Raw genomic sequence first — 21,352 nt, 5'->3', positions numbered from 1 at the left:
AAAAAAACTTTTTTTCTGTCCCAACAGTAAAGCTGAAGAAGGCCCAAAAACCAAGCCTACCAAGCAAATGGAAATGGTGTCAAAAGAACTGCAGGTCAACTTTCACCACTGGCTGATAGAAACAAAACAGTGTTTCTAAAGAGGAACATCTACAGGAAATTATGTAGTCTGATGGTTAAAAGGTTCTGTAATTTAGTGACATGAACTGCACAAAAATAAGCAATAATCAAATGGAACCAACTCTGAAGGGCCTAGGTACGACATTCCAGGATTATACGGCTCAGAGTTACAGGAGGTGATAAAGGAGGCTTTTCATGAACCTGCAGCAAGCTTCTTCAGATTAGAAAAAGGGGTGGTTTTCATTTGGCAGAGTCCAGGTGCATGCCCCTAAGTGGCCGGAGTGGTGGCCACCAGAGAAGAAACAAATGCATCTATGCTGGGCACAGGGACATCGGTGTGGTGCCTAAATGGTCTGACAGCCCACTGAAGGGAACAGTCTGATTCCTGTAGGGCCCACAGAGCTACAATAATTTAAGAACTAAGTCATTTAAAACTGACAGAAAATTAACAGACAGAAATACAATTCCCTGGCAGAGAAATAAGGGAGAAGGAAATCAGCACAGCTTTATAGAGACATTGCTTCAGTTCAGTTCAGTTCAGTCGCTCAGTTGTGTCTGACTCTGCGACCCCATGAACTGCAGCAGGCCAGGCCTCCCTGTCCATCATCAACTCCTGGAGTTTACCCAAATTCATGTCCATTGAGTTGATGATGCCATCCAACCATCTCATCCTGTCATCCCCTTCTCCTCCTGCCCCCAATCCCTCCCAGCATCAGGGCCTTTTCAAATGAGTCTGCTCTTTGCATGAGGGAGCCAAAGTATTGGAGTTTCAGCTTCAACATCAGTCCTTCCAATGAACACCCAGGACTGATCTCTTTTAGGATGGACTGGTTAGATCTCCTTGCAGTCCAAGGGACTCTCAAGAGTCTTCTCCAATGACTCCTGGAGAAACCATAGCCTTGACTAGATGGATCTTTGTTGACAAAGTAATGTCTCTGCTTTTGAATATGCTATCTAGGTTGGTCGTAACTTTCCTTCCAAGGAGTAAGCGTCTTTTAATTTCATGGCTGCAGTCACCATCTGCAGTGATTTTGGAGCCTAAAAAAATAAAGTCTGACACTGTTCCCACCATTTCCCCATCTATTTGCCAAGACGTGATGTGACTGGATGCCATGATCTTAGTTTTCTGAATGTTGAGCTTTAAGCCAACTTTTTCCACTCTCCTCTTTCACTTTCATCAAGAGGCTCTTTAGTTCTTCTTTGCTTTCTGCCATAAGGGTGGTGTCATCTGCATATCTGAGCTTATTGATATTTCTCCTGGCAATCTTGATTCCAGCTTGTGCTTCTTCCAGCCCAGCATTTCTCATGATGTACTCTGCATACAAGTTAAATAAGCAGGGTGACAATATACAGCCTTGACGTACTCCTTTTCCTATTTGGAACCAGTCTGTTGTTCCATGTCTAGGTCTCACTTTTGCTTCCTAACCTGCATACAGGTTTCTCAAGAGGCAGGTGGGGTGGTCTGTATTCCCATCTCATTCAGAATTTTCCAGTTTACTGTGATCCACACAAGTCGAAGGCTTTGGCATAGTCAATAAAGCAGAAATAGATGTTTTTCTGGAACTCTCTTGCTTTTTGATGATCCAGCAGATGTTGGCAATTTGATCTCTGGTTCCTTTGCCTTTTCTAAAACCAGCTTGAACATCTAGAAGTTCACAGTTCATGTATAGCTGAAGCCTGGCTTGGAGAACTTTGAGCATTACTTTACTAGTATGTGAGATGAGTGCAATTGCGTGGTAGTTTGAGCATTCTTTGGCATTGCCTTTCTTTGGGAATGGGATGAAAACTGACCTTTTCCAGTCCTGTGGCCACTGCTGTGTTTTCCAACAGACATTGCTTATAATGTAGTAAATGTTTTATATATAAATTATACTAGTTACTATCAGTGCTACTATAACTTCGCACCACACCCAAACCATAGGTCAAGCTTTGCTAATCTAATCAAGGTTGGGCCTCTCATTGGTGCCTGTCTAAACTTCAGTTAACTGCAAGATGTCAAGTCAACATGTTCTAATAGATTTCCAAAGAGACTCTCTTTCAAATCCACTTGCTGTAATTTCTTAGTTCTAGGGAGTTCAAAAAAGATTGGGGTTTAAAAAAAGGTTAAAGGATCATGAATTAAGACCAAGCTAGTGGGTCTTGGCGAGTATGGCAACTCTAAAATTATGCTCCATTATTTGAGGACAGAGTAGAGAATGACAATCAAGAGACGGTCCTCATTATTACTAGAGCTCCTGTGTGCCAGATAAGTACCTAACTGACACAAAGTGCTCTCCTTGTATCAGCTCCTCACGGGACAGGTTTTTCAGAAGATGAAATTCAGAGTCAGAGAAGTTAAATCATTTGCTTATAGTCACACAACCAATAATGGTATATATGTGAAGCCCATATATTTTCTAATCTTCCATTCTATTACTGGAGGTAAGGGGAACACAACACTATACTGACACAAGAGTAGTTCAGAGCTTTAAGCCCAGGTAGTCAAGAGGCACTTTTGGAGCCTCTCCAAAACACATTTCAAACTTAAAACATGGTTCAGAATGAAAGCAAGTCTGTGGAACAGCAGCAAGCACAGGATGAGGATATAGCAGAAGTTAGTTATAAATTTCTAATAGTGACCACCTAAATTGCAAACAGTCTTCTATGAGAATATTCTGGAATGGTATATGTCTTTCCCCAAAAGAGTTGTTTTTGTTTTAATAGTCATTTAATAATAGTTATAGTTCAATTTGGGGCTTCCTATGTGGTACTAGTGGTAAAGAACATGTCTGCCAATGCAGGAGACGTAAGAAATGTGGATTCGAACCCTGGGTTGGGAAGATCCCCTGAAGGAGGGCATGGCAACCCACTCCAGTATTGTTGCCTGGAAAATCCCAAGGACAGAGGAACCTGGTGGGCCACAGAGTCGGACATGACGGAAGCAACTCTGCACACATGCATGCACATAGTTCAATTTATATCCCAAAATACAAATTAATTAATATAAAAGTAAATTCTAGAAGAAACATACATTTACAAGGCATTTGGGTAGAAGATAAATAATTAACAGCAAAAGAAAAGAAGACTAGAAACCTAGGGAGACCTGCTTGACATAAAAGATTGTCCTTCTCTGTTTGGGTCTCTAAAAACGGAAAATGCTGAACTGATGGCGTGCTTCACACCTGCTTACCTGTGCTACCTTTTATTTCCTCGAAATCCAGGTGCCAAGAACATTTATTTTAAAAATGTTATGCTTGAATAATTACTTCAAGTTTATAGGTAGAAACAGAGTAAAACCTGCTTAATTTGAAGTTTAGAGTTTAAAAAAACCAAAGGTTAAGTGATACCTCATTTTAAGTGGAGGAAACTAGACCACTCAACAAGTTTGCTACTTCAAACAAAAAGACTGTGAATTATGTTGATTACTTGTCAGTGGGGAAGAAGAGGTCAGGAAAGGTTGCTTTGTAATCTCTCACTTTTTAGACAAATTGATCAGAGTAGCTCAAAGAATGTTTCATCCTGAACTGCTCTGAGGCTCTTTGTGGACCTGACAACCACATCTTATTATTTCTCCAATTGGCATCTGACTTATTATAAGCCTAAATATCCTAAGACAACTAGAATCATTAGATTCTTACTAAAGACTAAATCTTTTATTAAAGGATACATATAGCGAATAAAAATCTCTAGAAAGAAGAATTCTAGATTTAAGATATGGGCTATATATCCTACGTATCTCCAAAGTTTCAAACACTTGGATAGTATCAATATACTGTTTAAACTCTTTAGTATTCAAAATTATCATGTTAAAGCCACATGATTAAGTTTGGTTAATTTCAATTAAATTAATGAAAGTCTCACCAAAATACTTTATATAAAATTCCAACTAGTGTATTCAAGTTAATAGGTATTCAAGGTGTTTGTGGGCTCAGCTTTATGTTGACACCAAAAGAAACGATAACCTTGTGAGGAGGAAAGACCAACATATGCAGATCAGAAAAAACAAAACATCAAACATAATGAAAAGCCATGACAGACTCAGCAGCAAGTGACTTCTGTTTCAAAATGCTAGTAGTACTTTAGAGCACTTAACTTGGCCTCAGTGTGAAGGATGGCTAGGCAAGGAAGAGAAGCAGGCCTTCTTGCCTTTCCTCTATCTTACTGCCGTCCTGAGCAAAAGAACAATGCCACAACCGTGGGGTGAAAGAGCAGAACACGGGAAAAAGCCTGGGCTCCTGACAGCTTTGTGGATCTGCCCTTACACTACAACTTCTGCACTTGGTTCTGTGTGAGACAGAAATTCCTATTTTGTTAATAACACCAATATTTGTCCTATTATAGGCACATGAGTCAAATACCAGCTGATAAAGAAAAGTGATATGAGCAATCCATCAGGTATTCTATTTATTAAACAGTAATCAGTTTATAACTTGACATATGTTAAGTTTATTTTGAGTCAGAGTACTGTATTCTTCAATTCAGCCAAAAAAGCTGAGTTAAGATTTTCAAACTTGAAAGTTACCTTGTCATGGGCAATACAGATTTTTCAAGTCAGATTTGTTCCAGAAAACAAAGTCTGAAGTAGGAAAGTAAGTTTAACAACCTCTGATTTGTGGGTGTGGCATAAAAGAGCAATATGAGGGATCCTTATAGTGACAGAAATATTCTGTACCGTGACTGTAGTAATGTCAATATCCTGGTTGTGATACTGCACCAGTGGGGGAAATTGTGTATTATTCTGTATTATTTTACAACATCATGTGATTCGACAGTTATCTCAAAATAGAAAGTTCAGTTTAAAAATGCTAATGATAAACATTAGGAAAATATTAAAAGCATTCATTTCACATCATGGGGGAAAAATCAGTAAAAGATGGAAGTAATATATATGTATCACTAAAAAGCTACAATAAAGAATGACGCTGTAGTTTTGGCAGGATGGCCATACAGTTCAATAGAAGGGAGTTCAGAGATAGACCCAAAGTTCTATTTACATTCATATTCTGAAGGGGCAAAATTATGAGGACAGAAAACAGATCGCTGGCTGCCTGAGTCTAGAAGATGGAGGTAAAGGGTGACTACACAGAGGCACAAATGCCACTGCAGGGGGCAGGGGTTCGATCCATGGCCTGGGGAACTAAGATCGTGCCGTCAGTAACAAGAGGCACAAAGAAATACTATAAATGTTTTATACACAACTATGCATCAAAAGTCAGAACTATACACTAAAACGGAGAAGGCAATGGCACCCCACTCCAGTACTCTTGCCTGGAAAATCCATGGACAGAGGAGCCTGGTAGGCTGCAGTCCATGGGGTCGCTAAGAGTTGGACACGACCGAGCGACTTCACTTTCACTTTTCACTTTCATGCATTGGAGAAGGAAATGGCAACCCACTCCAGTGTTCTTGCCTGGAGAATCCCAGGGACAGAGGAGCCTAATGGGCTGCTGTCTATGGGGTCGCACAGAGTCGGACACGATTGAAGCGACTTAGCATCAGCATACACTAAAAAGGATAAATTTTATCAGAAGAAAGTAATGTACCTTGAAAGTGAAAGTCTCTCAGACCTGTCTGACTCTTTGCGACCCCGTGGACTATACAGTTCATGGAATTCTCCAGGCCTAAATACTGGAGTGGGTGGCCTTTTCCTTCTCCAAGGGATCTTCCCAAGCCAGGGATCGAACCCAGGTCTCCCGCACAGCAGGTGGATTCTTTACCAGCTGAGCCACAAGGGAAGCCCAATGTACCTTAATCAAAATTAATTAGTTTACTACTTAGGATAAAGCCCTATCTGAATGTAACTTATTCATTTTATTCTTTAACATAAAAGAAAAATATTTATTGCTTTTCTTAAAACAATATATATGAAAATGGGTAATTGAAGTAGGTCTATTTGTTAGATCTCACGGAAGTATATAGATGGGTCCTACTAAGAAGATAGCCAGAGAGTCCTTTGTAATGCAAAAAGGGAGTAACAAATCCTTTTCTAGAATTTGTTTCCATTTCAACATCACAAAAATTCATCTTAAAATCCCTATTTTTCATAGAAAGAAGTTCAAGATAGCCAAATCAAACAAAATGAGATGACTTCTATACATATAAAATACAGGGCATAAAAAACTATAAGAATTTGCAAAGAGATTTTTATATAACAAATTAAGATGACAAAATTATACTTTTACTCCCTGCATTCTGAGATTCTTTGAGCTAGAAGCTCAAACAAAATAATCTGAATATTTTTTGTTATCCTTATGGTCAATAAGCATATTTAATATGATAACAATGAAATCAACATGCTGAATCACTTGCTAAGAAGAAAAATACAAATACATCTTTATAAAGATAAAAGGTAAACATCAGCCCATCTAGTGTTAATCACAGGAAATTATTAATGAAGCACTAAATTAATTTGGCATTACAGTACCTTTTATTTGGAATGCAAAGTCAAGCGGGCCTTAGGAAGGAAGCGTCACTACCAACAAAGCTAGTGCAGGTGACGGAATTCCAGTTGAGCTATTTCAAGTCCTAAAAGATGATGCTGTGAAAGTGGTGCGCTCAATATGCCAGAAAATTTGGAAAACTCAGCATTGGCCATAGGACTGGAAAAGGTCAGTTTTCATTCCAATCCCAAAGAAAGGCTTTGCAGAGTACATCAAGGCTTTGTTTGGCAGAGTACATCTGAGAAACGCTGGGCTGGATGAAGGACAAGCTGGAATCAGGACTGCCGGGAGAAATATCAATAACTTCACATATGCAGATGACACCAACCTTATGGCAGAAAGTGAAGAACTAAGGAGACTCTTGATAAAAACAAAAAGCCCAGATGTACTCTGCATATAAGTTAAATAAGCAGGGTGACAATATGCAGCCTTGACGTACTCCTTTCCTGATTTGGAACCAGTCTGTTGTTCCATGTCCAGTTCTAACTGTTGCTTCCTGACCTGCATACAGATTTCTTAAGAGGCAAGTCAGGTGGTCTGGTATTCCCATCTCTTGAAGAATTTTCCACAGTTTGTTGTGGTCCACACGGTCAAAGGCTTTGGCATAGTCAATAAAGCAGAAGTAGATGTTTTTCTGGAACTCTCTTGCTTTTTCAATGATCCAACGGATGTTGGCAATTTGATCTCTGGTTCCTCTGGCTTGTCTAAATCCAGCTTGAACATCTGGAAGTTCACGGTTCACATACTGTTGAAGCCTGGCTTGGAGAATTTTGAGCATTACTTTACTAGTGTGTGAGGTGAGTGCAATTGTGCGGTAGTTTGAGCATTCTTTGGCTTTGCCTTTCTTTGGGATTGGAATGAAAACTGACCTTTTCCAGTCCTGTGGCCACTGCTGAGTTTTCCAAATTTGCTGGCATATTGAGTGCACCAGTTTCACAGCATCATCTTTTAGGATTTGAAATAGCTCAACTGGAATTTCATCACCTCCACTAGCTTTGTTCCATTATTTCTCGATAAAACTGGAAAAAAGGGGCACAAGAAGTCTTATTTGGCTAGTGAATATATCACTAACATTCAAATAGAATGAATAAAACGTACTGTAATGCCAGTCAGTATGCAGGTTAGGAAGCAACAGTGAGAATTGGACATGGAACAACAGACTGGTTTCAAATAGGAAAAGGAGTACGTCAGGGCTATATATTGTCACCCTGCTTATTTAAATGATATGCAGAGTACATCATGAGAAATGCTGGGCTTTAAGATGCACAAGCTGGAATCAAGACTGCCAGGAGAAATATCAATAACCTCAGATATGCAGATCACACCACCCTTATGACAGAAAGTGAAGAGGAACTCAAAAGCTTCTTGATGAAAGTTAAAGTGGAGAGTGAAAAAGTTGGCTTAAAGCTCAATATTCAGAAAACTAAGATCATGGTATCTGGTCCCATCACATCATGGCAAATAGATGGGAAAACAATGGAAACAGTGACAGTCCTTATTTTTTTGGGCTCCAAAATCACTGCAGATGGTGATTGCAGCCATTAAACTAAAAGACATTTGCTCCTTGGAAGAAAAGTTGTAACCAACCTAGATAGCATATTCAAAAGCAGAGACATGACTTTGTCAACAAAGTTCTGTCTAGTCAAAGCTATGGTTTTTCAGGTAGTCGTGTATGAATGTGAGAGTTGGAGTATAAAGAAAGCTGAGTGCCAAAGAATTGATGTTTTTGAACTACGGTGTTGGAGAAGACTGTTGAGAGTCCCTTGGACTGCAAGGAGATCAAACCAGTCATTCCTAAAGGAAATCAGTCCTAAACATTAATTGGAAGGACTGATGTTGAAGCTGAAACTCCAAAACTTTGGCCACCTGATGTGAAGAACTGACTCATCTGAAAAGACCCTGATGCTGCGAAAGATTGATGGCAAGAGGAGAAGGGGACGACAGAGGATGAGATGGTTGGATGGCATCACTGACTCAATGGACATGAGTTTGAGTGAACTCCAGGAGTTGGCGATGGACAGGAAGGCCTGGCGTGCTGCAATCCATGGGGTCACAAAGACTTGGACACAACTGAGCGACTGAACTGAACTGGATTGACCTGTATCACCATATAAGCTTAAATCATACAACATGCTGGTTTGATTTACATATATAGTGAAAATCATTACCACAATAGGTTTAGCTAACATTCAGCATCTCATATAACACCCAGCGTTTCCTAAGTAAAAAAAAAAGAAAATTCGTCTTGTGATGAGAATTCTTGGATTTACTTTTAACAACTTTCCTGTATATCATAGAGCAGTGTTAACTATAGTCATCATGTTGTACATTGCATTCTTAGTACTTATTTATCTTATAACTGGAAGTGTGTACCTTCTGAGTGTTGTTGTTTAGTTGCTAAGTCCTGTCTGATTCTTTGTGACGCCATGGACTGTAGTCCCCCAGGTTCATCTGTCCATGGGATTTCCCAGGCAAGAATACTGGAGAGAGTTACCAGTTCCTTCTTCAGGGGATCTTCCTGAGCCAGGGGCCAAGCCCACGTCTCCTGCATCTCCTGCATTGGCAGGCGGATTCTTTACCACTGAGCTACCAGGGAAGCCCACCTTATGACTACCCTTCCTTCATTCTCCTTCCCTCTATGTCCTCGTAATGCATTTATCTTATCCAGTCTTTCATTAGTCACGCATATGTATTTTGCTTATCTTTGCCCTAAAAATTCTACTCCTACTACCAACAGGCTATATAATGCTAAGAGGACAATAAGTACTATGCTTTTCTGACACTTGATTAACACTTGCATCTAGCACAGTGATTTTCAGAGAATTGAATTTAAGTGACTAAAACAAAAAATGACTCAAAATTATTCCATCAAGTTTTGCTTTCTTTACAGCACTCATCAGTATCTGAAATTATCCTGATTTGTGTTTCTCTCTCTTGCACTTGAATGTAAGTCCCTAGTCCTTGTCTTATTCACTACCCTCTTCCCAATACCTACAACAAAACTGAGCATGCAATGTTCAATGAATGAATTTCAAAAAATCTGGCTTTGTATAATACTAAACTAGAATATTCCCTACCACCTCTAAGAAAAAGTCATACACTGTTGTATTTTTCATCCCCTGAAACTGTGCCAAAAGACAGAAAAACAATACATAAATAAAAATTCTATTTTCCCCCATGTTTGCAGTCATTTTCATCTTTTGTTGCCACTCAAAAGCATTCTTTCATCTGCAAGCAAAATATTTGAAGAGAAGAAAGCTTATATAGCCCAGAATGCAGAAGTAAAATTATTAAGGCACCTTGATAAGTACAATGGTTAAAAATACAAACAGAAGAACCTGTTTAAATGCAGGAGCTTTTTTCATTTTGAATCAACAATCATAAGACAGTGTTAATTTTCAGACATTCAACAATATGGGTCAGTCTTAAGAGTAAATGATCAAAAGCTTAATCTAACCACATCATATACAATCCTATGTTGCTTCACACTTTGACAGAATTATAAAATGCTTAAGTAAAGTGAAAAGTAAACAGTAATCAATAAGCACATTCAATTTATAATCTTTCAACCCTGCTTCAGGGCTCTCTTTTAGTAATTTTTCACATTCATTCCTCCTACAGAGGAGAACTGCCTGAGCTTGATAACATCATTGCTTGTGACCGTAGGCAAGCTTCAGTTAGTTAACCTCTGTGCATGAACTCCTCAACTGTAAAATGAGCAAATAGGCACCTATCACATGTGGCTGCTGTGGGAATTAAATAAGATAGTCTAAGTTAAAAGTTTAGAACACTGCCTGGCATATAATAAGTTCTCAAAAGCTTAGTGGTATTGCCATCATCTGCCTAAAATGTCATATAGTGAACTCGGAAGAACAGCAACTATGATGTAAGAAAATGAGTGACTGGCTACAAGAAAAGATGAGTCATCACAGCTGGCAGTACTTGTCTCTGACAAGTACAGGAAGGACCTAGCATCCACGGAGTGCTTTATGTGCCAGGCACTATGCTGGGCGCCAAAAAATATTAACCACTGTGACAGACTACTGCAGTTATGGCCCCCGCCTCCTTGATCCCCTCACACGTTAACTAGATTTGCTCATGTGACTTGCGTTGGTCTATGACACCAGCAAACATGGAGCAAGCTAGGCTCGATATGTGCTTGCACACTGCGGCTTTGCCTTCTCTTGCTGCGGGGAACTCTATTCCTACTCTGGGAACAAGTTTGGATTAGCCTCTTGATAAGAGGCCACAAGAAAATACCCACCCCGGGCTGCGGCCCCAGACATGTAAGGCCAGAGTAAGCAATTTAGACAATCTAGCTCCAGATAATAAGAACATTCCAGTCAACTAGGAAACATGAGAATGTTTATTGATTTATGCCACCAAGTTTTGGGGATGGTTTGTTATGCAGCAAAAGCTAACCAAATACAACCTCTATACGAATGGAGACACTGTTTTACAGATGAGCAAAGATTCCCAACACTAGTAACTCAGGTTGGTTCCAAAAGCTTTTTATACCACACAAAGCCACCTCTTTATGCTATACTCTGAGGTTCCAGATTAAAAGGGGATCTCTGGAAACTTTTTTCTAGAACCCTTTTTAAAGCAGTAAGTAATCTTTCCTCTCTACCAGGAATCAGCACACTATGGTCAAAGGGCTAGATTCAACTCACTGACTGTTTTGTGTGCTTTATGAGCCAAGAATGGTTTTTACATTTTAAAATGGCTTAAAATAAAAATAAGAATACTTTGTGACACATGAAAATAATATGAAATTCAAATTTCAGTGTCCATAAATAATTACTAGAATAGAGCCAAGCTCACGTATATATTATGTATGGTTGCTTTTGCACTATTACAGCAGGGTTGGCTGGCTGTGCTGGAGACCATATGGACATCGAAGTCTACCTATTTCCTATCTGGCTCTTTATTTTTAAAAAGGTATGCCAATATCTGCTCAGAATTACTCTCTTGGCATATGTTTTTAAGTTAAACAAAGGACCTTGCCTGGCCTTTAGTGATGAGTAGACTTTTTTTGTACTTTTATCGCCCCTTTTCCGTTCACTGGAAATTATTTTAGCTTATGTCATTTCTCTAGGTTCTCTTTAACTTTTATTTTTGGATAGTCTCTGAATTGGTCTAAGAAAGACAGATAACTTCATTTTCAAAACAGTTATTTGGAACCATTGTGATCTTATATTGGCCAAATGGAACAGACCAGACAGGAAGTAGAAGATGATGTAGGAGAGAGATTTTATTCAGAAGGCCTCTAATTTCCCAGACCTGAGCCTGTGTAACAACCACATAGAAATGGACTTCCCTTTTATTCCTAACAGAGATTTCAGGGCAGAAGTAGCTATAGTCTCCTCTCTTTTGTGAGATTTGTCTCTAATATTCTCTGGCCACAGTGAACTAAGAAGTTGAGGACTACTACCATTCTACTGACATCCTGCTGCTAATCAGTTAAAGACATGAACTGAAGTAAACACTGATTTTATGTAAGAAAAGAGGTGACCTCAATTTACTTGCCATCCCCCATTTTTATCACTTGTCTTATTACAAGTAAGACTCCCTTGATAGAGATCATAAGTCGTGGTAGAGACTCAGCTGACTCTTGGACTTCGCATTAGCACAAGGGATTAATAAAGAAACTGCCACAGATACCAACCACCCTTGGAGAAGGGCATGGCAGCCCATTCAGTATTTTTACTTGGAGAATTCCATGGACAGAGGAGCCTGGCAGGCTGCAGTCCATAGGGTCATAAAGAGTTGGACACAATTGAAGAGACTTCAGCACGCACACACACACCTATTTATCAAAGACTTTCGAGAGGCATTAGACAGATGCTCCTAATGGCCAATGCAAATGTGAAGGTCCTTAGAACACTGAAGAAGATGAATACGTTTATATGATCAGTCCAAACTTAACTGAACTATTTTGTTAAGCATCAGGCAGTTGAGTCCATACAGAAAATTTACAACAGAAGTTTTATATGTTATTTGAATTAAACATGTTTAGAAAGACAAATTCATTTATCTTTGTGACTACTTAATAGGGATTTTTAAGGTATAAAAAGTGTTTCCCAGGATGGCCTCTCAATTTACATTATTATACAAGTAAATAAGAATTCTAAATTTTAACTGTTAAGCTTGCAACAATATGGTAGTCAGGTTGTAAGTCTGGGTCTCTGGTATACACAATAATATACATCTAAAGAATATGGTTCCATTCTAACTTAGAATTTCAAAGAAATAACAGCTGTCCCAAATAGCCTTTTTTCCCCTATTAATAATTATATCATCAACATACTAGAGTCATCAGCAATTAAAGACTGAAACATCAATTTGGGGATGTTCCTTAGGATTCTCCTTGCCTAAGAACCAGGAACTTTGACCTTAAAAGGGCAGCAGAGTAAGCTAACCAATAGAAAGCCTTTATCTGAAAGAACTATAATAAACTTAACTAATATATGTTGTTAACATTTATATACTATGGACTTCCGTGGTGGTCCAGTGGTTAAGACTCTGCACTTCCACTGCAGGGGGTATGGGTTCTCTCCCTGGTCAGGGCAGTTTCATATGCTGCATGGTGTGCCCAATAAAAGTTATACACTCTATCTTAGCACCTAAATAAGCCTTCCTCCCTTAATCCTTTCTGCTAATTTTAATTTTTCTCTGTCTTCAAATTTCTAGTCAAAAAACCCTTTTCCGAAAACTTCTCCTTGGATTAATCTCATCTGGATCCAGTCACTGATATCCAAGCACATATTGTTTAAATCAAAATAACTGTATTGTTCCTTACTTACACCTTTTATGTTCCTCTTATCTCCTCAATATATTTAGTATTTCCCTTTGTCCTAATATTAATGCATTTTAATTAATGCATTATGATTCACTAATATCATTTAGGTTAGCACAAAAAAGAGCGCAAAGATAAAAAGTTCATTTTCTCATTTCCAATTCTAATATATAACAAGTACTACTCTCTATATTTTAGGTTTATGTGCTAATCTTCTCTTACTTCATTAGACTAAAGTGCTTGAAGCAACGCACCAATGCAACATAGAAAGCCACAGGGAATGTACCTTGATAGTTGAATAGATAAGAGTTCTAGGAACTAGGTGGTTGGTCCCTATTTCATGACAAAATTGATATCAGTTTGTAAGATTAAAAGGAATTTCACAATCTGTATTTTACAAAGCAGTTCTAAAAACAATAATGAACTATAGTCTCTCACGCTTAATTAGAGAACATTTCGAAATGTTAAATCTAGTATGGGGATAGTATTTGGAAAATTTAGCTACAGGGGAAACTCTTTGGTGCAAATCCAATTCTGCTTTTGTACTGATTTAACCTACACTGGAGAAAAGGTCTGTCATTAAGTCACAGATTATGTGAAAGAAAATGTAGGTCATTGTTTTCAAAGAGCAAATTCACACAAAGTTTAACAAACGAAATAACTTTCTCCACCCTCAGAAAAAGCAATATTCCAATTAAGCTTTTTAAACAGTTTAGCTAGTTTATGCAAAAATCAGTTAGAAACGGTGTGCATGGTTTTCTAATATAAGAAGCTATCCAAACCATTACTAACCGAAAAAGTTACTTTAAAAGAAAAAAATTTAGTGTTATATACAAACCCCCCCCCCCCAAAAACTGTGCACTATTTTTTTTGACCATGGTTATCTCTGAGAGGAGCATTTGGGAAATGTATTCCAGGCCTTCACCTTTTACTTTTCTCTGCTACATGTGAGTTTTTATAGGGGAAAAAAGCAGATTTTTAAAAAATGAGAAAGTTCAGTCTTAATAAGCAGAGTATATAACTTTTTAAAATATAAAGACCATGTTTTTTTTAGAGCAGTTTTAGATTCACAGCAAAACTGACAGGAAGACACAAAAATCTCCATACACTCCCTGCCCCAACACATGAATAACCTCCTCCTCTTTCAGCACCCTACACCAGAGAAGTAACACTTGCTATAATCAATGCACATACACTGACCATCATTATCACCTGAAGTTCACAGTTACTAAGTTTCACTCTTGGTGGTGTACAGTCTATGGGTTTGGACAAATATGCCCATTATTATAGCACCACTGAGTATTTTCACTGCCTCAAACATCCAAGTTCAACCTATTCATCTCCCTTTCACCGTTCTCAACCCCTGGCAACCACTGATCTTTTTCACATTTTACCTTTTCTAGAAAGTCATATTGTTGGAATCCTACCATATGTATCCTTTTCAGATTGGCTTCACTTAGTAATATGCATTTAAGGTTCATTCATGTCTTTTCATGCTTGAAGGCTCATTTCTTTCTAGCACTGAAGTAATATTCCATTGTCTGGATGTGCTGCCATTTATTTACCAATTCACTGACTAAAGGATATTTTGGTGCTTCCAACTTTTGGCAATTATTAATAAAGCTGCTAGAAACAATTATGTGCAGGTTCTATGTAGACATAAGTTTTCAACTCCTGTAGGTAAATACCAACATTTACAGAAGTTCTGAGTCACCCATCAATATCATGAGAATTAAAATGAAGGCATCCAGCGCACTGCCATTCTGCAATGTCTTCAAACTTTATCAAAATATATACTGAGCCAGGCCAGTATATTTTGGAGTTAATGTTTAGTCCATCTCCTCCTTTAAGGCGCCATTTCTTGCTGCTGTCAGTATATCTACTTTTAGAAGTACCTTCTCACACCTGTTGCTTCACATTTCCTATGAATCTTTCAGCTCCAGAACATCTTGACTGTGCTTGCAAAATGCCTGAAAACAAGCTGCCCAAAGCCTACTTTAACTAAAAAAAAAAATTACCAAATATAAAATTATAATTCTGACTCATTTTTTAAAATTCTTTCAAACTCTATAGTTGTTTTTTTTACACTGAATGATGACTCAACAGTCCAAAATGTTTATTTGTTGTGTGATTTCTACCTCCTTTTTCCTAATTTAATTCTCTAGTTCTAGGATTAGGGACAAAAGATGAGTTTATAATCCAAGAATTTGAGCTCTAGCTCATCATCCTCCTAACCTTTCATTAAACAATGGTTATCAAGGTGGTTAAAAAAAAAGATGGTAAAGTTAGTTCAAACTTGGATGTCTTGAAATCTGCTTGTATAGCATTTTAAATCTGCTTGTGTAGCATTTTTAGAAGATAACATAAAAATGTGGGATGACTGTCTTCAAAAACAAACAACTATGTCTTTTTAAGAAATTCTTAACTGTGGGGTTTCCCATCAGAGTTGTCACAGAAATTTGATTCCAAGTTACAGTGTCCCAGGCGCCTACTGTTTAGCCTCACATTACTACTAGCATGTACCAACAAACAAAAATAAAACAATAAAACTACATGGCTCTCTATAACCTAAAGGGGTGGGCTGGTGTGGGAGGTGGGAGGGAGGTTCAAGAGAGAGGGGACATATGTATACTTATGGCTGATTCATGTTGAGGTATGGCAGAAGCCAACACAATACTGTAAAGAAATTATCCTTCAATTAAAAATAAATAAAAAAACACAACTGCATGGCCACCAATAAACACATTCAAATGCTAACAAGACAATTACAGCAAAGACAGTATTATATTAATATAGCTTTTAAAAGTTCACATTCATTATGCCATTTTATCCCATGAGGCCACCCTGTAAGTCAGGGGTCCATTTAACACATGAAAAAAAGACCGAAACTTAAAGTTTAAATCACTTGCACAGAACCATACAGCTAATCACAAATGGCAGAATCCAAAACCAAGGACACAGTGATACAGAGAAAGAAATAATTTTGTAAGTCAGGCCTATCTGAATTTAAATCCTACCATTTATGACTTGTAAGATTGGAATGGACAGTCCATGACTCCACTCTGTACACTGCTTAATCTCCAGTGTCTGGAACCAGTGTAAGTAAATAGCAGGTATCAGTAAATATATGTTAAAAAAAATTACCCCCCCAAAAATCACAACTTCTTTGGATCTGTTTCCTCATCTGTAAATGGAAAACATAAGTCCCTGCTTCATATCTGCTGATGTAATGTATATACAAACATCTGGTAGTTATTTAAGAATTCACAGACCTGACTGTTTGGTGGTTTTTTCACAAGACCACTCATCCCTTTACTTCTCCCATAGGCTCCAAGGAAGTAGCAGAAAACATATTTCAGCATGACTGGCAGGCAAGCTGGTGGTAATGCAGATGGGCATATAAAGAACTAAACTGGTGTGGTTCAGTAAGGTAGCCTGCTGTTCTCTTTATCTAACACAGAAATGACAAAGGATCTTCTAGAAGAATCTGTCAGCTTGCTTGCTAATTTCAAAACAGAAAGTTCTGGTGAGGAGGGAAGCACCTAATCTCTAAGACACAAAAAAGAAAGGAGGGAGGGATATCTAAAGATAAATAACACAATAAAAATACTGAAGTGAGGAGATCCAGAGTACCCATACTGAAATAATTCAGCCTAAGAAGGGGCCCATCCACTTCTCTGTAATGTAGCATGTTCTTTCCAGTAAATCTAATTCTAATGGATGAAGAGGTCTTTAGGACCACTGCTAAATTCTGCCAACAGAGATAGAAACAAAAGGTAGGTACTTTTGATACAAAAGCTTAAAAGCAAAGGGAAATGGTGCTGCAAATGCTACCATCGAGAATATGAAAAGACAACTCACAGAAAGGGAGCAAATATTTGCAAATCACGTATCTGCTAAGGGACTTGTACCCAAAATCACAAAGATCTCTAGGAACTCGGTAATAAAGATAAATAACCCAATATTAAAATGGGCAAAGGACCAGAGTAGACATTTCTCCAAAGAAAATACACAAATGATCAATAAGCACATAAAATGATGCTTAACATTATCAGCCACTGCTGCTTCTGCTGCTAAGTCGCTTCAGTCGTGTCCGACTCTGTGCGGCCCCATAGATGGCGGCCCACCAGGCTCCCCCGTCCCTGGGATACTCCAGGCAAGAACACTGGAGTGGGTTGCCATTTCCTTCTCCAATGCATGAAAGGGAAAAGTGACAGTGAAGTTGCTCAGTCGTGTCCAACTCTTCACGACCCCATGGTCTGCAGCCTACCAGGCTCCTCCGTCCATGGGATTTTCCAGGCAAGAGTACTGGAGTGGGGTGCCATTGCCTTCTCCTATCAGCTACTAGGGAAATGCAAATCAAAACTACAAAGAGAAACCACTTCACACCCACTAGGATGATAAAACAAAACAGATGGACAACGTCCATCTGCAAACAAATGCATAAACAAGTTGTTACATATACACAATGGAATATTACTCAGCTATGAAAAACAACACATTTGAGTCAGTTCTAATGAGGTGGATTAAACTGTAGCCTATTACACAGAATGAAGTCAGAAAAAGAAACACCAATACAGTATATTAATGTACGTATATGGAATTTAGAGAGACGGTAACAACAACCCTATATGCAAGACAGCAAAAGAGACACAGACTTTTGGACTCTGTGGGAGAAGGTAAGGGTGGGATGATTTGAGAGAATAGAACTGAAACATGTACCTTACCATAAGTAAAACAGATGACCAGTGCAAGTTCAAAGCATGAAACAGGGCACTCAAAGCCAGGGCTCTAGAACAACCCAGAGGGATAGGGTGGGGAGGGAAGTGGAAGGGGTGTTCTGGATGCGGAGGACACATGTGTACCTGTGGCTGATTCATGTCGATGTATGGCAAAAACCACCACAATATTGTAAAGTAATTAGCCTCCAATTTAAATAAACTAATTTTTTAAAAACAGATTTACAATAATAAATAAATATGTATGGCTTGGTGAGGACATGGACAAACTGGAACTCTCATACATTGCTAGCAGGAATGTAAAATGATGAAGCTGCTTAGAAAAGTTGGAAGATGCCTTAAATGCTAAGTTACCATGTGACTGAACAATTCTACTTCTATGTATATACCCAAGAAAACTGTAAACATATGTCCACACAAAAACTTGTACAGGAATGCTTGTAACAACATTATTTATAATTGTCCAAAAGTGGAAATGACTCAAATTTATCTATCCATTGATGAATGGATAAACAAAATGTGATAGATCCATACAGCAGAATTTATTAATAAAGAGAAATAAAATACTGATACATACTACAACTCAGATGAACCTGAAAAATATTGTACTAAGTGAAAGAAACCAAACACAGAAAAGAAAGGTACATACTTTATGATTTCATATATATGAAACATCCTGAATAGACAAATCCATAGGGACGGAAAATAGATTAGTGGTTGCCAGGGGCTGAGGGAAAATGCAGTTGGGAGGGCCTGTTCATTGGTACAGGATTTACTGGGGTGATGAAAATATGCTGGAATTAGATAGCGGAAATAGTTACATAACTAAAACCCATTGGGTTGTACACTGGGCGAATTTTAGTGTGTGAATGTTATATCTCAATAAACTTTAAAAGCAAAGGTGGATAAAAATATATGCACTGTGGAAGAAAATTCTCCTAACTTCACACTCTAACTTTCAGAGAGTGGCAAGTGGAAGTAGGAACACAGATATCTCATACTGTGCATCCTATGGATCCTCATGAAGATAGTGCCTGCTATTTCTCAGGCACTGCGAGAAATCCATTGAATTCTCCAAATAAGTCCCCTAAGGATAAGCCTCAAGACACAATTAGGTACAAAGGTCACAGGAGCCTGCAGTTAAAGTCAACAGAGATACTGAGGAAACTCAATGTGACGCTTCTCTCATCACGGAAGCTAGGTTTGCCCTAGCCCACCCAGAGGACACCAGAACCTTACCACTAGCATCATCACCTCAAAACTGAATTCAAAGGCTTTCTTGGTGGCTCACTGGTGAAGAATCCTCCTGCCAATGCAGGAGACATGGGCACAAGTAACAGATACATGTTGTTGTTGTTCAGGCACTAAGTCATGTCCAACTCTTTGCGACCCAATGGACTGCAGCACACCAGGCTTCTCCCTTAAATTTCATGGAGTTTGTCCAAGTTCATGCCCATAATAAATAGATGGGGGTGGTACAATTCCAACCAAAGGAAATTTAGTCAAGTTTAATATATATTAAAGTTATTTAAACTGAAATTTAAGTGAAAAAGGTGAAAAGATAAGGGTATATGCAGAAAATAGTACCTAAAGTTGCAGAAATCTCAAGTCAGGCTTGAAGCTTAATTATAATATAAAGTAATAGAAAAACTAGCCAATAATAGAAGAAAAATACTAACTTCCATATAAGACTTGTGGGCCAAAAGCAGCATTATTTCCCCAGTAAAATGCCACTATATTCTATTTATACAGCAATTCAAACCCCCCGCCCTCGCTCCAGCCACGCTCTCATTTTAGTCTCACAAAAACCTGAAAAGATGTCATTGTCAGCAAGGTCAGTCTGACTTCAAAGCCTAAACCTTCAGTATCACACAATTCTGCTTCCTATAAAACTAAAAATTTATACTTTTTCTCAAACTATAAACAAACATCAAAGACAAAGATATTTTATTAAAACCAAGTGGTGAATGTGTATTTATTGAATTTTTATTCATTATTCCTTAATTCTACTAGTATTCCTTATACATATTTTTTAAGTCTTTTTAACTTTACATTTACTGAACATTTTAAAAAAAGCAAAAAAATGAAACAAAAATATTTGCAACAAAGTGACAAAGAGTTTAATATGCCTCATATTTAACAGCCCTCTCCCAAATCTACTAATCACAGACAAACCAAAAGAAAAATGAGCAAAGGATCTGAAAAGCATATTAAACACTGAGATATCATCAAATCTGGCAAAGAAGAAAAGACCAAAATAATCAATGTTAACGTGAAGAAACCCAGGCCTAGCCTCTATGGGCACTCTGGACCTGGTTGCTCCTGAATCACCTCATTCACGTTTTTTTTAATATCCCACAAGTTGGCATGTTTGTCTCTCCTTTAACTGAACTCTTAAAGGACATCTTAATCCTTTTCACATCCCCAATAACTGGCGTCTACCCTCTAAGTGACACTCATGAATCACCTAAGCAGTATGTGGATGAAAGACAAAATCATAGCAATCAGAAATATCTGGGCCTGAGATGACAGTGAAGAAGGCTAGACTCTGACAGTATTACTTCCTGAGGCCTCTGCATCTTATCATCCACCCAGCTGCTAAAGGCAAAAAATAAAGATTGAGTCATCAATGATTTCTCCTTTCACATGCAGATTAAGAACAGCCAATATGTATTATGAAAATAAAGCCTTAAATTACTCAGAAAAATATCAATTTCTTATACTTTACCATTTAAAAGCTTCATAAGGCAGAAGAGTGTTTCTAATGAATAGTCAACAAAATTGTGACTCTCAGATTTCCCATTTCTACAATGTATCCTAGTTTATTACTGTGATTATAGCAATAATTATCTGAAGCCAAAGATAGTTGGTACAACTTAAAAAAGCTATGCAAAAAACACTAAACAACTATATTCCTAGATGTAAGCCATATTTAACCTAGTGTTAAAGGTTAATGTATAGCAATGATTTGTGAGTTAAAAAACACTATTGGCATAAGTCAAATAAAATAATGACTATAAGGAGAAAAAAATTGCCCTCATCCTCAAATAGGCCCTTTTCGTAATACAGATTGGTATGTTCTTGGTGGGGTTACTGGTGACATACCAATCTTTCCTCTTGAAAATAAAGATATGTCTTTTACTAAATGTCAGGAGACAAATGAAAAATGCTTCAATTTTTACCATTTTTTACTTCTACAGTTAAAAAAAGAACTTGTTCAGTAATTCACCAAAATCAAATTCAAACATAAATATCTTTTGGCTTTTTAACATTCAT

The 21,352-nt window shown here is 38.0% G+C and overlaps 1 protein-coding gene across 2 annotated transcripts in view; it reads right to left on the bottom strand.

Annotated features, from left to right (window-relative positions):
• BAZ1A (bromodomain adjacent to zinc finger domain 1A) overlaps nucleotides 1-21,352 on the bottom strand; it is an 86,459-nt gene that overhangs the window by 52,893 nt on the left and 12,214 nt on the right. The gene's annotated exons all lie outside the window — the stretch shown is intronic.

Source organism: Bubalus bubalis, chromosome 20, assembly GCF_019923935.1.
Source record: "Bubalus bubalis isolate 160015118507 breed Murrah chromosome 20, NDDB_SH_1, whole genome shotgun sequence".
NCBI lineage: Eukaryota > Metazoa > Chordata > Mammalia > Artiodactyla > Bovidae > Bubalus > Bubalus bubalis.
Note: the sequence above shows the minus strand (reverse complement) of the source record. Positions and strands in the feature narration are given on the sequence as shown.